Below are 17,343 nucleotides of genomic sequence, written 5' to 3' on the forward strand. Positions count from 1 at the left end.
TTGGGTGCTATTAATGTTGCTTCCATTTTCTCATTGGTTTCCAACAAAACTTACTTTGGTCATTGATAAATTTCTCATTTTGTATTTTTTCTTTATATTTCTCTGCATACCTTTTGAGTTTTTTAACTTGTGTTAAGATTGTTTTTATTAGAAATAGCATAGTATAGATCTTATCTCTTTTCCTTGTCATATGTTTTTTATCATATCTGTTACTTTGCAGATTTCTATAGTCTATTTCTTTCTTAAGTACCCTTCTTGTAATGATACATCTTAATAGTTTTGTAGAGCTGTTTAATCAGTATTTCATTTTGAGATCATACCAGTTCCTTTTATTTTCTTTGTTAGCCTGTGCTTTCTTGGTAATACTCTGAGAATAGTACAGATGCAGAGTACCGTGATCTCACTATCTCATCTATTAATAGCTCCAATTATTATGCTCATCTCTTTTATTAATATTGTAGCACTCTGTGACTTAACATACTTTTTGTTAGTCTCTCTTTCATCTTTAGTAATATACCTATCCATGTCTATTAGGTCAAGAAGGTTTTCAATAAGATTATTCTATTCTTCTCTGAAAACTTTGACCTGTGTTTCCTACTATTCCCATTTGCATACTTCTAACTTCATTTTCAACCAATTCTCTTAATAAGGATACTAAACATTTTATTTTTGTAATACAACTTTAGTAATATTGTCTTTATCTGTGGCTTCACTGCACACACTGATGGATACAGATAATGTGTGTCACAGCCAGTATGTTTGCACATATACCTTGCAAATACACCTCCTGTAGTAGTGATTCAATAGCTCAATCCCTTGCATGCAGTACATTTTGCCACACACACACAGTCCTGGGTTCAAATCCACTCTTGTGTTGCAGTTCAATTACATTTTTGTGAAGACAGCAATTATTGACTGAGTCATGCAATCTTTATCCACACAGGTTACTGCTAATTAATGACGTACTATCCAGTTTTGCAAGTTTAAGGCCTGCAGGTGAGGGCACACTGCACATATCCATATAGCATAACTATATGTCGCCTATTACTGTGTTATTGGCACTGTTGCATAACAGATGTACCTTAATCACATGCCTCAATATGACTGTAAAGGGTACCTGCCATAATGACAGGGCTGCCACAGTTATATGTACAGCTTATTGTCCTCCAAAATGTTTGCACTCCCCCAATGTGCTCTAGCACACACACCTGTATATAAAGGTAACTATTACAGACCTACCAAACCTCCCCACGCCGTAGCACAAGGAATCCAAGCAACACCATACTTAATGGGGGGGCAAAGATCCAGAGATTGAGACATGTTTTACAGTTTGCTCCTCCACTGATAGTAAGTTGATAGAATAACATTGTGTTAGCATGCATATTCAGAGGGGTATGAAGTCTGACCTCAACCCACAATGTTTAGCAGTGAATTGCCAGATGACCACAATGTCATGGGACACTGACCACACATATGAGGTAAAACTGTGGACATAGTGCATAAATCTCTACAGTTGACAGTCCTGATACCTACCCTCTGTGATGTTGTAGTTTCCACACCTCAATAATGTCAAGGGACCCAGGTCTACATGGAGTTGATACATCTACAAGTATCCCGTGTCCAGGTCAGATAGGTGACGGACATCAGTTATGCAGAGGAGGGCAATTTGGGGACAGCAGCTAGACATAGGGCCATACAATGCATAAACTTTGCACAGAGATATCACATATGGACAAGTCCATATTGCTGCAAAAGGGGATATAGTCACCCACACAGAGTTGGCTGATGTGAGATTAGAACCCCTACCTATCTGCTCTCACACACTATAACTAGCAGTACTTATCACATGTGCCACAGAGTTCATCTGATTTTACATTATCTGCCAACACTCTTAAGGTAGATTGCATCAGCAGGCCTTGTAGAGGATGGCAATGTAGAGGCCAGCAGCTAGTCACAGGGCCATAAAAAGCATAACCATTGCACAGAGATAGTCTATATGGGCATATCTATAGTACTGCAAGGGGATATATTTAAACACTCACACACTCTCTCACACACACACACACGCACACACACACACACACACACACACACACACACACACACACACACACACACACACACACACACACACAGTGACAGTCTGCATACCTCTCACTGTACATGTTTTTGCAGAATGTCCAGAATTTCACCCCATATGTCTGGGCTGTTTCTCATACATTTATGGTGTTCTGGTATAATCTTGTATAATGTAGTCACTGAATTGTGCTAACTACTGGCACATTTAAGTAACAGCCTTTACATCCTGTAGCTATTTTGTTCTGTTACAACCTGCTGTTACACTAGTCACCTTCTAGGTTCATTAGAGCATGTGCAATGTTTGTATGTGGTTTTGTCCCTTTGTACCTCCATTCTCTCTGACTTTATCCGGCTGTCTTGCAGCAACAGATTGAGGGGTATGACAGTCTGTGGGAACACCACCATACGAGTACCTCACATGCAAAAGATGTGGATGCTGCCAGATTCAAACCATCAACACCATTACCCATGCTAAAATCCCTATCCCAGTGAGCCACACCAGCCACCAGACAGAGAGATGTCATTCCTCATACAATCAACAGCATACAGACATACACTGTCACCCCAGCATTATGTGAGACATACAACGTGTGGCCAGGTACTATGTCACAGCCCTGGAATTTGTTGGTCTGCTGATATATCATTGCAGACTTACTGTTACAGCTTTTGTATGAGAACACTGGCATAGACAGAAGTGCAAATATCATGTGACCCCACTGTTTAATATCCCCCTTGACTGCTGTAGTGAATATTCCAACCATGAGGCCTAGTGAATATTACGGAACATATACTATTGGACTGGGTATCTGTAGTCCCATGTGGATGTTACATCTCTCCAAATAACCCACTATATTAATTTGCATACAAGAAGCAGGTACATACATATGATAGCATACTATGGAGCATATACTATTGGGCTGGGTATCTGTAGTCTCATGTGGATGTTACATATCCCCAAATAACCCAATATATTAACTGGCATACATGTAGCAGGTACATACATACAATAGCATATTATGGTGCTCCTGACAAGTGGTGTGTTGGTGAGTGACTTATATTGTGAATGCAGCTTTTGACAGAACTGTAGTTCAGGACTGACTCTGTCTGATGCATGCAGTACACAGCCAATGCATGGTTAGGTACAGGTTGTGTAGTTGCCTGGCATCATTTTTACTATATGTATGCAAGTCAGAGTAAGGTGTCTGTCCCTGGGGGCCCTAGGTTTTCAATGCATGTGCCATGTTTTGTCCCTTGGCCAAGGCTAGGGCATAAGGGGCATGCCTATGTCAACCTACAGGGACATCCTCAGGGGTTTCTTCCTCCTTGTCCCATTGTGTGTGGCTGTGGGGACCTAGGCACTGCTGTGGGCTGTGTATCTCTTCCCTTTGCTGATCCTGCTGCAGCTGTTTCCACAGGATCATATTGTGTAGCATGGCACATACTGTGAACATCTGTGCACATGTGGCTGGAGAGTACTGCAGGGCTCCACCAGATACAGTGAGGCACCAGAACTGTGATTTCAACAGCCCAAACACATGTTCTATGATGTTCCTAGTTTGTGCGTGTGCCTCATTATGGCATTCTTTTATGGGTGTGTGTGCATTTCTGTGGGTGTGGTCATCCGTGGGTCCAGCGTGTAGCCAGCATCTCCCAGTAAATGGACATGTGGGATGTCCCCCCAGCAAACATCTGATACAGCTGTGATGCATGCCAGATATAGGAGAAGTGATAACTGCCAGGGATGTCAGCACATACATTCATAGTAATGCCCTGGGCATTGCACACAACTTGGCAGTTGATGGAGTGATACCCCTTGTGGTTGACGTAGATTCTACCCTCCTCACCGGGTGGTGCTTTGATGTGTACGAGTGCAATCTATGGCACCCAGTACCTCAAGGTAGTGTGCTACATGGTAGAAGTGTTGCATACTGCTGGCCATCTCCTCCGGGATGTAAGGAAAATAAAGGTGCTCACTGGCATGTGGTAGCATGGCATCCAGGAACTGGTGGAGTACCCTGGATGCTGATGCCTGCGAGACCCCCATCATGTCCCAGTTGGTCTTTACAATGTACCTATAACTAGTACCCTAAGAGCTACACATACCTTTGTTTCCACTGGGATGGTTCTCCTCTGTTGGGTCTGGGTCTGAGATGAGGGTGGCAGAGTTCAATGAGTTCTTGTAGAATGTCCCTGTCCATCCTGCAACTGTCTGAAATCTCATGTAGCTCCTGGAAGGTTACCCTGGGCCTGAACACTCTTCTCCTTCTCTGCCTAGGCCTATTATCAGTCGCAGCAGCAGCAACATTGACCTCAGCATCTAGCACATACAGATGTAGCAGACCTGCAGCAGCCCATAGCATTCCTTCAGTTAAAAATCCCAAGTCTGTACTCCACTGGTAAGAGTATGGGGGTGAAATAAGATTGTAGGGTGTATGCAACCTTTCTAGTGCTCTGCTGTAGGTGCAGCCTGTGTAACTAGCTACCTATGATGCTTTTCACCTGCCAAGTACATCATTACAGACTGTTAATGGCCCTAGTTTAATTGAAACAGGGGTCATGAGTAATTAATATACCATTGGCTTTCTCAGCCAATTTTTTATTTTTAGACAGCCTTCCTCGATCAGCACTGTGGAGCGCCATGCAAACATGCTCTGCAAAGGTAAACAATGCTCAGTAGTCACTTCACACACCGCAATGCTAGGTCATGCTCAGCATGGTGGTGTGCCATGCAAACATGCTGAAACATGTACCTTGAAGGTAAACAAAGCTTAGCCGTCACTGTACACACCCACCTGCTCAGCAGAGAGGCGTGCCATGCAAACAGGCACCCGTAAGTTCCAATGAGCTTACAAGTCTTCAGGCACACACCCCTCTTCATGTCAGCTGTCTCTTCTCTGGACATTAACATGGTTCTGTCCCTACATTGATGGGATCTGTGGACACAGATACCCATTTGTGCTATTCAGTAACCCCACCTCATTTGCATAGGGATCCATGCACACCACTTGGAAACTAAATGATTCCAGGCCCTGCCTCCCTGGCAACAGCACCATTCCACCTCTGTAGATACTCCACACAGGGTCCTATAATACATTACTGTCACATACTATTAATTTTGGTTTTTACAATCTTTTTTATTTTTTTTCATAACAGCATGTTTGTGCACCGAGGCACATCATGCAAACATACACAGATTATCAAAAAAAATAAAATTATTTTAAAGTATTTCCCACATGGTTTTGAACACACACGATGGATAACTTTGCACATATCTGTGTCTGTTATGCTATTTCTGTCCCTAGAACTATACTTTTGCAGCCCCTGTTGTCTGTTTAAAATCCTGTACAAGGAATTTTTCGTTGTACACTACGAACACCAACACAGGGTCTGCAGGGCTGCCTATCCACTTGATGGATCACTCTACCTCTCTCATTTGCATGCAATTCACCTGCTTATGAGGTGATTTCCATGCCACAGATACTTCTGTGTTGGTGTGTGAGTGAGTGTGTGCTGCCTAGCTCTGTTTACTGGATCAAAAACCTGTTTACTTTCATGTAAGCAGTGTGCCACAATGCCTGCATTTAAAGAAAGTCTGTGTAGGCTTTATTAAATTCTCCCCAGTACCTAAATGGCTTCATATTTCATCAAGAATTTAATAGACATATTCGTGTGCTGTTATGATGAAATTAAAATGAAGGATATTGGGCATGTTAAGTAGCCTGAATTATCTAGTTAATTTAGTTTTAATTTTTACAATGTAATTAATTTAACTTAGCTTGTCCATTCAATTGTAAATAGTGTGGACTGTACTGGACATTTTATACTTTACTTCCCACTCATGGAGATGCCTTCTGCCTTCCTATTGTATTTATTTATTTATTTATTTATTTATTTATTTATTTATTTATTTATTTATTTATATTTGTTGAATGGGAGTGTCCGACTAGATCATAGAATAGAAGAATAGACCATTATCCAATATGACAGCATTGTGTATCCCCATCTCCGATTTATGCTCTGAGTCCAAAAGATATGTTCTTGGTGAAAGTGACTTACTCAGGTATACAGCCTATTATAAAGCATCTTTACACTGGAGTATGTCACCTAAACAGAGAGCAAATCTTTTGGAGTCAGGGCATTAGCCTTTAATGCACTAGTCACACTCACATAAATTTAATCCATCAGTTGGATTATTTTGGGGTATTTTGTGTAATACTCCATACATATGAGATGTTTATCTTACAGACACAAGGTACAGGGTTTGATTCTCACCTGGGGTAATTGGCTAGGCTTGAAATGGCCTACATGGGCGGTTAGCCTAGTACTAATCTATGAACCTATCTATGAAACTATAAAGTAAATTTGTGCCCATCTGCATAGAACACATTATGGTACTGAATATGCCAAAATCTCTGCGTTATAAATTTCTGTACTAACTTGTTCTGTATGAGGTGATATTCCTAGAAACTGCATTACCACTGTTGCTCTTTCTCACACTTCATTATTCTCAGATATGACTCATATAGCGTTGCAAGTATTTATTTTCTCATTTTTTTTTAGGAACTACAGTTTTGTCAGCATTGATTATTAAGACTTGGACAGAACTAATTTCTTCCTTGATAGAAAAATAAGACTGAATTTCTCTCCTTATTTGCAAGGTATCCCTAGATCAAAATGTTGAAAAAAGTCAAAAACAAAACACAGAGTATCTAAAACTCCTTCTCACATGGGGGCCTATCAGTCCTCAGACCCCTGGCTTAACTCAGTTATTTTCTCTTAAGTTGTCAAAGCAAGGACACATTATTGCCTGTATGGAATTTGGAATGGCCGATGTTTGTCTAGTAAATTTCACTGATGATATCATAATTCTATTGCTTTTGTCTGAAGCACATTCACGTACATGAATTGCTAGATATTCCTTCAGAAAAAGTTGGATCCCTAATGAGTTAGCAATACACGATGGATGGAAATCTGTGCCTTTAAAAAAGTTTCACGGAAATAATCATCTGAAAAATAGAGTTGATATACTTTTACTATATATTATTTTTCTGTTACATTTTTATTTTATTATTATATATTTCAGACTAGATCTTGAATGGCATTGAAAAAGCAAAAACACAGACATTTTAAAAGTAATTAATGAACACTAAAGATATGCATGTGTATCATTAAAAATCTTCACTTACGTGTTTATATTTTGGCTTGCATTTCAAATGTGAACATGATTTACATTTGACATTGGTGTACATGAAGGATCCACAAATTTTAATGTCTCCAGAATTTGATTATGCACACTGTATGATCACTTTCAGAATAAAATTACTGTCAGCTAGCGGTATACGAAATGCAGAACTGAAAATATTTAAGTTGATTAAAAGCATGCTGAGATGATGTGACTAAACAGCAGGTCTCCAGAAGCTGTCAGTACACTGTACAGGTCACAGTTGATGCATTACATTTAACAAGACTATTGCATGTTTGAGAAAAGATTAATTAAAATGGCTTGAGGTAGCTTTTAATCAAAGATGGCTTTTAAATGATACTACAAAATAAGCACAAGTTAATATTCCTTGATAGCATCTGTTTGTAGGTTTATACTGCAACTTACTCCATAATGTTAAAATTAAAATCTGTAGGGTTTGGCATACATGATGTGAATGAGAGTACCCATTTCTGCTGTAAACATTTTATACACATCAGTCCATTATTGTACTATTAATAGACAGAGACAGACCCTAAAGGCTTTATCCCATGCATGGATCCCCTCAAATTAGCTATGGTATGATCACAGTTACTCTCATTAGGGGTAATATATAATTATCAACTATGGGATGGGTAAGGCCAATCAATAACCACATGGGATCAGATATTTAGCACATAGAAAGGGAAGCTGGCTAGATTTAAAATGGCCCTCAAGTGCAGCTAGCTTAATACTTATAAACCTATGAAACTATTGAATCAAATAAGCACTAAATTAATTTGCTCTTTTAACATGGTTTCTCTCCTTTGAACATTATACTAAGCCATTCTCTATCTTCCCCACTATCTCTTCCCCTGCCTTGTCTATATACTAGGTGTGTTTTATCAAACCATGACAGCACAGTAAACATAGAAACATATGCTTTAATGGATGACAAAAAAAAACTCGGCCTATTAGTTTGTTTATTGATATAATGCGTAATATTCATATTCAGTATAGCCTCCAGAGTAATACCTCCCTCACACAGCAATCAGCTTCTTTTTTCCTCACTGACTCTTAACTTACATCAGTGTGTTTGGCCTCAAAGTCTCACCAATAAGATACTCATCACGTACTTCTAAATAAAAAAAAAACATCCTCATCTTTAATCTGAGTTAACTACTCTTTTTCCAGGCAGTACCCCTTTGGCTTTTTGCAGTTTTATTCCTGAAAGAAGCTAGCTTCCTATATTGTCGTGGTACTTAAAAACAATCAACATGTCCCTCCTCACTTCCCAAGAGCATACATTTTAAATTTCTAATCTCTTTTCCTGACTGAACTTATGCATGCTCCACATTATAGTATGTGACTACATATAAAATCATAGATATTATTTTATACAAGCTTTTGCATATATATATATATATATATATATATATATATATATATATATATATATATTTTTTTTTTTTTTTTTTTTTTTTTAGTTTACATTTGTTAACCGTGTTAATCTGGCTGAACTTTTGGCTCATTTTCAGCAGAGACCCAGGGAGAAAAGCTCCTCAGGACTAGAAAACAATTTATTAAATTTTAGTAGCATAGTAGTAACAATCTGCTATAGGATCTTACAAGCAGAGACCTGGAGAGAAAAAAAGCTCCTCGGGCAATTCAGTTATACAGAGTATTAACAATTGGCAGACAAGTATGTGAGTTGTTACAAGCAAGGCTTTAAACAATTAGCAGAAGAAAATGTGACTTGTTACAATATTATTTAAGCTGCTTAGAGCAAAATGAGTTAATTAGTAAGGCAGATGCTTATTTAAAGTGGGTAGGATCAAGTTATATAGGAGTTTGGAAACAAGAAAGGAAAGTAAGAATGGCTAGTAGGAGATGTAGGGGAGGTAGAGTATAGGAGACAGACTAGACAGGTAGGTTGTTTTGAGACTGTAAGAATTAAGAGTGGTTGGAGATAGAGGAAGGGAAGAGGTAGAAGAGGCAGGGGAATAGTGTTAGAGATACATTAAGAGTGAGGTGGTGAAATAGGTGAAAGGATGGTGGTTTCAGGGTGGTTGGCTACAGTGGCAAGACCACTTTGTTTTTAGGTATTTCCTTGTGGCTAATTTGAAAGTTTTGCTATGCTGGAGGGAGTTTATTTCCAAGCGGAGTTGGTTCCAGGATATAGCTGGGTTATAGTTATAGAGAAGGCAGCCTATTTTGGTTTTGGGTTTGTAGATGTCTAATAATTCTTGATTTGAGCTGTGTAGCATCCTTGCAGGGCAATATTTGGATATGATAGTGGAGATGCTAGGGCAGAAGGAGGGTAGGTAGAGGATAGAGTGGATGATTTGTAGTTGGTATAGTTGGAGCAGCTGAGGGAATTCTAGCCAGTCTTGTTGCTGTAGTGCAAAGCAGTGGTGTGACTTGTAGGTTTGGTTAGCTGCAAATCTGGCGATCTTATTACAGGTAGTTTCAAGCTTGGAAATAAGTGTAGAATTTAGGTTTGTGAATATGTGGCAGCTGTACAGGAGTGTTGGGAGTAATAAAGCCTGGGAGAGAGTTATTCGGGCAGTGTTAGTTAAGTACTTCTTGCTACAGAAAAAGTGTCCAAGTTTCTGATGAGTTCTTTTTACTGAGTTAGTAATATGGAGATCAAACTTAAGCTGATCATCTATTGTAACACCTAGCTATTTAGTACTAGATTCAGCTGAGATGATAGTGTTGTTGCAGGATAAGATGGTAAATGTACTTTTGAGTGTGGTGATGTTTTTAGGGAGGAAGAGTAGGATCTTAGTTTTTTTTTTGGATTAAGTATTAGTTTGTTATCACTAAGCCAAGTCTCAATGGTGTGGAAGGATGCCTGGGTAGTTGAGTGGAGGTCAGTTGGAGTCATCAGCATATTGCACAAGAGATGACTGGGGACAAGAGGAGTAGAGCAAGTTGGTGAAAATATTAGAGTAGTGGTCCAAGTATGGACCCTTGGGGGACTCCCATTTGTACAGTGAGAGGGGAGGATAGTGCAGAGAGCCATTTAACTGATTGCTGGTGGGTAGAGAGATAGCTGGAGAACCAAGAGATAGTAGGGGGAGCAAAATGTAAGTTAGTGAGTTTATCTAGAAGGAGTGGGTGAGAGACAGTGTAAAAGGCTTTAGAAAGGTCAAGGAATAGGCATGAGACAAGTTTATTGTTATCCAGAGCTAGGGAGACTAAGTTGATGAATGATGTGAGTGCAGTAGTTGTACTATGCTTGGGACAGAAACCATGCTGTGTGGGTGTGAGAAGGTTTTCCTGGTGACGATAATGCATTACCTGTTTGTGAATGCATTTCTCTAGGATTTTTGAGAGGGGAGAGTATAGCAATTGGTCTGAAGTTGGATATGTCTGAGGAGTTGCCCCCTTTGTGAATGGGTAGAGTAAAGAAATTCATCCATACAGTGGGGACATAGGATTCAGAAATGGATCGGTTGATTAAGATGGATACAGGATAGGCAAGAGGTTCAGAGGCAATCTGCAGGAAGTAAGAGGGTAGCTTGTCAACAGATGGGGAACAAGGTTTATGTTTAGAGAGTAATGACTTTACATAGTTAGTTGATACTGCTTTTAGAGAGAAGGAAACAAACAGGATAAACAACAAACTAGTAAAAAATGTGAGGAACAAAGTATCCAACAATTGAGACGAGACTCAAAACCAAGACTAGAGCTGTTTAATTTAATTTAAACAGCTCTAGTCTTGGTTTCGAGTCTCGCCTCAGTTGTTGGATACTTTGTTCCTCACATTTTTTAGAGAGAGTGAGTTAGGAGGGTTTGGAAGAGGTATTGAGTTTGTGGGGTGCTAGTGTTGTTTCTGGGGGGGGAGAGAATTTATTATGGAGGTTATTGAGTTTATAAAATGATTGTTAAATTTGTTGGCTATGTCTTCAGGTGTTGCACTGGGACATGGGTTAGGAGAGGAGGGGTTTCCTGGGTGAAGAGTCTGTTTAATAGAGTTCCGGAATTTCTTTGGGTCTGATTTAAGAGCAGAGGGAGGATTGACATAGAAGTTTATTTTGTCATAATGGATGATTTTTTTTATTTTATTTCTGAGTTCTTTATATTTCTGAAGAAGAGAAGGGGTCCTAGTTTTAGTCCACATTTTCCAAATCCTATCCCGGTCTTTCATGAGGGTTCTGGTAGAGTTAGTGAGCCAGGGAGCAGTATTAGATTTGATTTTAATTGTGCGAAGAGGAGCAAGGGAGTTAAGAATGTTTAGGAATGAAGTGTTGAAAGAGTGGACAGCTTCATCTAAAGGAAGAGTGGTGAGGTAAGACCAGTTAATTTTGGAGAGTTGGTAAATAAAGGAGTTAGGACAGAAATAGGAAAGTGAGCGGGTGGTAATAAATTTGTTAGGTTTGATAAGGTGGGGATTATTTCTGGTAACTGTTATAGGGCAGTGGTAGCTGAGGCCATTTGGAAGGGTTTGGGAGTTATGATAGTTTTCAGGGTGGGAAGCCAATATCCAGTCAAGAAGAGAGCTAGGTAGGTGAGATTTATTAATGTAGGTTGGGGTTGTGATTAGCTGCTCAAACCCATGTAGGTTTATACAGGAAGTAGTGTTGGGAGCTTGTATTGTAAGCCAATCAATATTAACATCTCCCAGTATAATTATTTCATTGTGGATGATATGTGAGAGGTGAGATAGTATGTTCTCAAGTATGTTAATATTATCACCATGGGGAATATAGATTGCTGCGACAGTTACGGTGTTGAAACTGTTAAGTTTGAAGTTGGTCAGTAGAAGTTCAGCTGGTGAGAAGGAGGGTAAGTCTAGTGTGGGACTGATTTGGGAGAGACAGTTGGAGTAGAGTATGGAGACTCCTCCTCCTTTTCTTTTAGGTTGATCTAATCTAAAGATATTATAGCCAGGAGGGATGGTTTCACTGTCCAGATGATGTGGTTTTAACCATGTTTCAGTTAGGGTAACTATGTCAGGAGTATAGTTAGCTATCCAAGCATGGAGTTCTTGAACTTTATTTACAAGGCTCCTGACATTGATAGAGCTGAATTGTACTTGTTTTTTGTGGGTTGGAGGGATTGGCAGGTTTAGATACAGGGGGGGTTATTGTTCAGGGTAGTGTCTGTAGGGTCTGGGTTAGGGTGAATGTCACCAGATAAAAGAAGAGGTTTGTAATGGGGTTTTAATTTGAGTAAGTAGACGTTTTTGTTTGTTTTAAAAGGGAGGGGGGAGATATTTTTATTTTAGGAATGGGAGAGGTGGGGGAAGGATGGTGGGACAAATTAGTAGATAGGGTTGTGGTGTAGTACTTGAGTTAAGAGTGGTGTTTGAGGGATGGAAATAGGGAGTAGGTAATTATGAGTGATAGGAGGTGAGGTGATAGAGTATAAGGAGTAGAGAAGGTAAGAGTATAGTTTGAGTTGTAAGAGACATGTCACTTTATGGGATGTAGAACAGAGGATGAGAGGAAGGGGTGGGAGCAAGGTATAGTAGTCTTTGATAGTGGATAGTAGGTATGTGTGGGGAGGAGCAAAGAAGGGAGGTAGTATGAGAACAGGAAGTAGGAGGGCTTTCAGTTGCAATTAGAGCAAATATGGCATCCAGGGTTTTTAAAACCTTTCGTGTGTTGTACCTGAGCAATAACTTGGGGGGTGGGGAAGGGAGGGAAACCATCAATTGGAATTTAAAGTAGCAGGGGAGAATCCAAGGCACTCTGCTAACCTAGCTAATTATCAAAGGACAGCCAAGGAAATAAGGTAAACATACAGGCACCCTTGTTCAAGGACTAGTAGATTTCTCCAAGAAAAATTGTGTGTAGGATTACACCACAGGTAGATGTTGTATGCTGCTTACTAGTCTGCAATAGCAGATTTTATTCTCATTTATATTTGTATTCCCCTTAGCTTATTGTTTGCTGCACACAATGTAGCTAAGATAAAAGCAGCTGGAGACTTTGCACCTCTGTTTGGTGTTTAGTGAAGAAGAAGTATTGAGGAGGAGGGACTAAAGGCTATGACTATTGAGAGGGGCTAAATACCTTAACATACAACAATTTATCAACAGTGAAATGGATGAAAGGGGTGGGGGTGGGCTAAGAGGAAGAAGGTTTGCAGCTGTTACCCCTGGGGTATGCACTCTAGCTGACTGTAACAGATTTTAACAAGACATAACAGTAGTCACTAATGCTGGCACCTACACTATACAAGTGACAACAACAAAGTTCCTGGAGTTAAACCTGGGGCTGCAGTCTATTTTTGGATAATTGCTGGTTAGAGTTTTCTTTGCTTTTAGCTAGAGTGAGAGGATTCCTTGCTCACACACACACACACACACATATATATATATATATATATATATATATATATATATATATATATATATATATATATATATATATATATATATACATTGACGGATACTGGCTGTGCGCACACACACACACACACACACACACACACACACACACACACACACACACACACACACACACACACACATGCACTGCACACTTGTCTATAGGCAAATTGGGGAAATGCCAGTTCTGTCATAGTCCTTGTGGGCATTAACAGTCTAAGGTATATTTCCCTGGACTATATGAAGACTGAGGTGTATTGTGTATGACTGAACCACCCTAATGTTAAATGTAGGACACTGACAAAATAAGTTTGATCATATACAATACTGAGCAAAAATAAAGCTGAAAATACTATTGAAAGAGGAAAACTATTTCTTCTCTCAATATTAAAACTAACCCACCCCCCATAACATGAACCTCAGATTTGTCTGAATAGTGTCACTGTCATGGGAAGGTTTTAATGATGTTAAAGTGTAAGGTTAGGGTTGGGGGAAGGGGCAATTTTAGAGGTAGGGCTAGCACACATTATTAAGGTGGTGCAGGGGGCAAACCGCCTTCTCTCAACCTTAACCCTAAACCTTAATGTCATTAAAACCTTCCCATAACACTGCCACTACACAAGACAGACTTAGACACACAGTCAGAAACACACAAAAACAATACTAAATCTATCCACCTTGACCTACTATAGACACTCACCATTAAACCAAATACCCTATTAATGGGAGACTTTAACTACCCCTGTATAGACTGGGAAACATACACTGCCTCACACTCCTAGGGAGAATAATTCCTAGACATTATTAACACAAATATCAGACAGATAGTACGTAAAGCCACCAGAGGTTCAAACATACTGGACCTGGTACTCATAAATACGGGATAGTGCTGCTCTGCCTCCCCCCTCATGTCACATCCTAACAGGAGAGTGATCTGACCCCCAAAGCTGTGTCCTCCAAAATAAAATTTAACGTGATAATCCCAGAAAACCCTTTAACAGTCAGGAACTATTCAAAAGCAAATTACACTCTGTTATGTGATAATTTATCAAAATGCAATGCTCCTCTCAACCCAGACTTCACAACAACCTGTGTAGAATTGATCACAGACACCCTGTACAACCATGTAAATGGCTATATAGAGGCTTCTGTGCCTACTAGAAGTAAGCCCAAAATAAACTTTACAAACAAAACTACACTGGTGAAATCCCAGCATTAATAAGGTATATAACAAAAGGAAAAAGCCATGTCTAAAATCAGGAAAAACAACTCTCATAATGATAGAAGGTCTCTAATTAAACTAAGCAGGAAACTAAGAGGACTAATTAAGTCCAACAAGGCCAATTATGAGGTCAGTTTAGCTTCCAGGGCTAAATATAAACCACAAAGTCTTGTACAGCTATGTCTGAAACCTCAAAGGTAGCACACATTAGTGTGCTGACCTGGTGCTCAATGGTGCCATCTTCTTTGAGCAGAGTGAATTTGGTGGCTGACAAATCCAAGTCAAACTTCATCACCCCCCATGCCCCCTGCCTCCCTCGGCAAAATACCTACAAGCATAACCCCGAAACTATTACCAGGCTGCAGATCCTGGCAGCACTTGCTAAGACTAAAAACACAGCCTCACTGGGTCCCAACAATATCCTAGGATAAATCCTAAATAGTTGGAAACATGACTTATCAGGACCACTTTTCAACTATAGCCTCAAAACAGGTTTTGTATCATGTGAATGGAGGACTGCAACAGTTATCCCACTTCACAATGATGGACCATCAGCTAATCCTGGAAACTACAGACCTATTACTCTGGTTAGTCTAATATGTGAAGCCATGGAACAAATTATCATGGAAATGATTGACAAAAACATATGCAACCTTCAGACACTGGATCCAACCCAGTTTGGCTTTGTCAAGGAAATATCATGCCTAGTAAACCTGGTGGACTTCTGGCAGAAGGTCCCAAGGCAATAGATTAGGGTACAATGGTGCATTCTGCCTACCCATACCTTGCTAAAGTGTTCAATACAATGCAATACTACACTCAGGTATAGTTGGCAATCTCACCAAACTGGTCATAAACCCCTCCATTACTCACTGGATTGCAAGCTGGCTAATGTATAAGACCCAGAAAGTCAGAATTGGTAATACCACCTCCACTAACAGACCAGTCACCAGCAGGGTACCGCAAGGCTCTATGCTAGGACTGGTCCTATTGGCAATCTACTTCTCTGAGGTAAAGGCTAATGTCAAGGGACTTTGGTTGATTAAGTTTGTAGATGACTGAGAAATGGGAACTATCACAGATTCTCTCCATGACACAAACAACTTACAAGAGGGCCTAATACAGACAAATGACTGGTGCCAAAGTCATGGACTAAAATTCAATGTCCCTAAGAGTTGACACAGTAGTCAGAGTTCTGGGAACATATGTAGAGAGTAATATGGCCTTTGACCAACATATATCCAAGGTAGTAAGAAAATCATTCTATGTTGCCAAACGTATAAGTAAGGGCATGGTGTCAAAGTCCAATAAAGTCATTCTGCCACTTTATTCAGCCCTTATCAGACCCATCATTGAGTATAACACCCTTTTAGCATATACCTGACCAAACATATGCAACAGCTGGAATACCCACAATCGTTTCTTACCAGGAACACATTGTCCTGTATGGGTTGCCTTAAAGTCCTTATCTCTGTACTCTACCTCCTACTTGTTACTGAGAGGAGATCTATGCCTGACATAAAAGGCATCCTCAGATACTTCTCTGATGGACTTTTTGCACAACTACAAAATGAACAGCATCAGCTCCACTAGTTCCAATGATTTAACTTTTCCTTGTGACATAATTAAGTCCCATTGGTGAGACAGATATGTGTCTCAGAAGATCCCCAAGCTCTGGAACAGGTTTCCCATCCATGACAAGCTCAGTCCATCCCTAAACCTATTTAAGCGTAACCTTGATCAATGGATGGGGAATTGTAAATTCACCCTGGTTCTGCCCCTCACATCCCTGATAGAAAGAGGTAGACAGTAATGCTCAAACATACCCCCCACACACATATCGTCTAGAAAGTTCCTAACTAACATACCACTGTCTACCTTCCAAACAAATGCCCATGATACATAGGGGCACAATTGGGTTGTATTGCATGGCTAGCCTTTTAAAAGCTCTGGTGGTCATTAGTCTAGTATATAACTATACTATGAACATATAACATATAACATATATTTGGGTTATGGAAGAAACTAGAACATCTGAATAAAACCCAAACAGAGACAGGGAGGACATGCAGATTACAGATAGATGGAACCACTGCCAAGAACTCATTTACAGAACCCAGTAATGTAAGATGTCAGTGCTACTCACTGCACTAAAGTGCCAGTAATCAGTTGTTTTCGCACAAATTAGCCTCCACTGTCAAAGGCAAACAATTTTTGTGTACAATTCTCATATTTATATGAGAGAAAAATTAAATAAATTGTGGATAACTTATTACTTTTATATATACTCCAACATACCCCCATGCACACATACATACATTAGTGGAAAGCTCATTTTACACTGATTTTAGCAAATGCAATGTATTGCATGACTATTTAACTGTGAAAAAAAAACAATAGAAGAGTTAGATCACTTTTAGGACAGCTGACAAGTGTGTCCATCAATTACAGCCTCTTTATTGACAGTGCACACAAACCTCAGATGTATGGCTGTGATTTAAAGAATGCTGCAACAAAATT

Source organism: Protopterus annectens, chromosome 6.part0, assembly GCF_019279795.1.
Source record: "Protopterus annectens isolate FY-2018-M chromosome 6.part0, PAN1.0, whole genome shotgun sequence".
Classification (NCBI taxonomy): domain Eukaryota; kingdom Metazoa; phylum Chordata; order Ceratodontiformes; family Protopteridae; genus Protopterus; species Protopterus annectens.